General features: G+C 41.3%; 1 pseudogene; it reads right to left on the reverse strand.

Moving 5' to 3' along the window:
* Positions 1 to 852: 852 nt before the first annotated feature.
* Positions 853 to 952, reverse strand: LOC129682034 (U6 spliceosomal RNA; annotated as a pseudogene).
* Positions 953 to 2,507: the final 1,555 nt, after the last annotated feature.

Here is a 2,507-nt window from a genome sequence, read left to right on the forward strand (position 1 = left end):
GTTGCAGTAATGACTACTGACTGTTGATCGGGTGAGATCTAGGCTCTGAGCATGGCTGCGAGGGATTATCTAGATCAGGTTAACCGAGTTTGGATGACCACCTTACCAGTGGACCTAACTGGTGAGGGGGGAGGGGACTTCTGGACTGATAAAAGAGGAGGAAGTGAGCTGGGCACCGGCGTTCCTTACTCTGCTTCATGATGGCACATGTAGTAAGAGTAGCTGTCCCAAGCTCCTGCCACTACGCTCTGCTTTCCCCACCAAGATGGACTGTATTCTGTAACTGTGAGACTAACTGAACCCTCTCTTCATTAAAGCTGCCTTCCTTGTGCTTTTTCTGGCAACAGTGAGAAAAGTAACTAATGCACATATATAAGTAAAAAAAAAAAAAGTATTTGCCCTTCTGCCTTCCTACTTCACTTAGACTTACTCAGGTTCCCTCTTGTTGTTCGGAACGAAGGGCTTTTTCTTTTTTAAAGGCTGAGCAGTATTCAGTGGCGTGCCTATAACACACTTTCTTTGTCTAGCTACCTGCTACACAGTTAGGTTGACTCCATCATGTGGCTACTATAGGTTATGTTGCAGTAAATGTGGGGGTGGAGATAACACTCAGACATACCTACTTCATGTCTTCTACGTTAGTTCTGTTTTCTCTTTTTGAGGAACCTCCATACCATTTTCCATAAGGGTTGTCCTTAATTACACCCCCCCAATAGTATACAAGTACTCTTTTTCAAATGTTTGCCAACACTTCTTTCTCTTTCTGAAAAGAGCCATTCTAATATGTTTGTGAAGTGAAAGATAAGGTTTTTTTTTTTAAATGTCACTTTATTATTTAATGGGAAAAGCCATTAAAGTATGAAACATTTCATAGATTTGCAAGCCATCTTCACACAGAGGCCATGCTAATCTCTGCATCATCCCAATTTTAGTATATGTGCTGCTGGAGCAAGCAAGAAATATTGTGGTTTTAGCTTGTACTGATAATGGCACTTCGCAATGTTAAACTCTTTGACATTTATCTATTGGCCACTTATGTATCTTTGAGAAAAATCTGTTTGGGTTATTTGCCCAAGTGAAGTGGATTATTTGATTTCCTGTTAGAAGAAAAAGTGGGGAAGAGCCTTGAATTCATTGGCACAGGAGACAACTTCTTGAACAGGACACCGACAGCACAGGCTCTAAGATCAACAACAATAAATGGGACCTCAAGAAACTGAAAGGCTTCTGTAAAGCAAAGGACACTGTCATCAGAACAAAATAAAAGCCTAAAGACTGGGAAAGGATCTTCACCAACACTATATCTGACAGAGGACTAATATCTGGAATAAAGAACTCAAGAAGTTAAACACCAACAAATCAAGTAATCCAACTAAAAAATGGGGTACAGAGCTAAACAGAGAATTCTCAATAGAGGAATATCGAATGGCAGAGAAACACTTAAAAAATGCTCAAAGTCCTTAGTCATTAGGGAAATGTAAATCAAAACAACCCTGAGATTTCACCTTACACTCATCAGAGGGGCTAAGACCAAAAACTCAAGTGACAACACAGGCTGAAGAGGATATGGAGAAAGGGGAACCCTCCTCCATTGCTGGTGTGAATGTAAACTTGTACAACCACTTTGGAAATCAATCTGGCACTTTCTCAGAAAATTAGGAATAAGTGTCCTCAAAATCTAGCTACACCGCTCCCAGGTATATATACAAAATATGCACAAGGCCATTTGCTCAACCATGTTTGAGCTTTATTTGTAATAGCCAGAATTTGAAAATAACCTAGATGTCCCTCAACTGAGGAATGGATACAGAAATTGTGGTACATTTACATAACAGAATACTATTCAGCTATTAAAAAGAAGTAAATCATGAAATTTGCAGGCAAATGGTGGGATCTAGAAAAATCATCTTGAGTGAGGTAACCCAGAAACAGAAAGACGCACATGGTATATACACACTCATAAGTGGTTATTAGACATATAATATAGGAAAAATATATTAAAATCTATACTCCTAAAGAAGCTAAACAACAAGGAAGACCTAGGGAAGATGCTCAATCCTCATTCAGAAGGAAAAACACGATAGACATCAGAAGCAGGAGAAGACAGGGTACAGGATAGGAGCCTACCACAGACAGCCTCTGAAAGACTCCACTGATCAAGGTATCAAAGCAGAGGCTGAGACCCATAGCCAAACTTTGGGCAGAATACATGGAATTTTATGAAAGAAAGGGGAGATAGAAAGATCCGGAAGGGACAGGAGCTCCAAAAGGAGACCAACAGAGGGGAAAAAACTGAGCCCTGGGTCCATGCCAAGGATCATACATGGAGAGGACCTAAAACCCTGGCTCAGATGTAGCCCATGGAAGCTCAGGGTCCAAGTGGGTTCCCTAGAAAGGGGAGCAGGGGCTTTCTCAGGCATGAACTCTGATCACCTCTCCTTGGGGGGTGCAGCCTTGCCAGGCCACAGAGGAAGACAATGCAACCAGTCCTGATGAATTCCTGCTAT

The sequence above is a fragment of the Psammomys obesus genome, unplaced genomic scaffold, assembly GCF_907164565.1.
Source record: "Psammomys obesus unplaced genomic scaffold, mPsaObe1.curated_primary_1811, whole genome shotgun sequence".
NCBI lineage: Eukaryota > Metazoa > Chordata > Mammalia > Rodentia > Muridae > Psammomys > Psammomys obesus.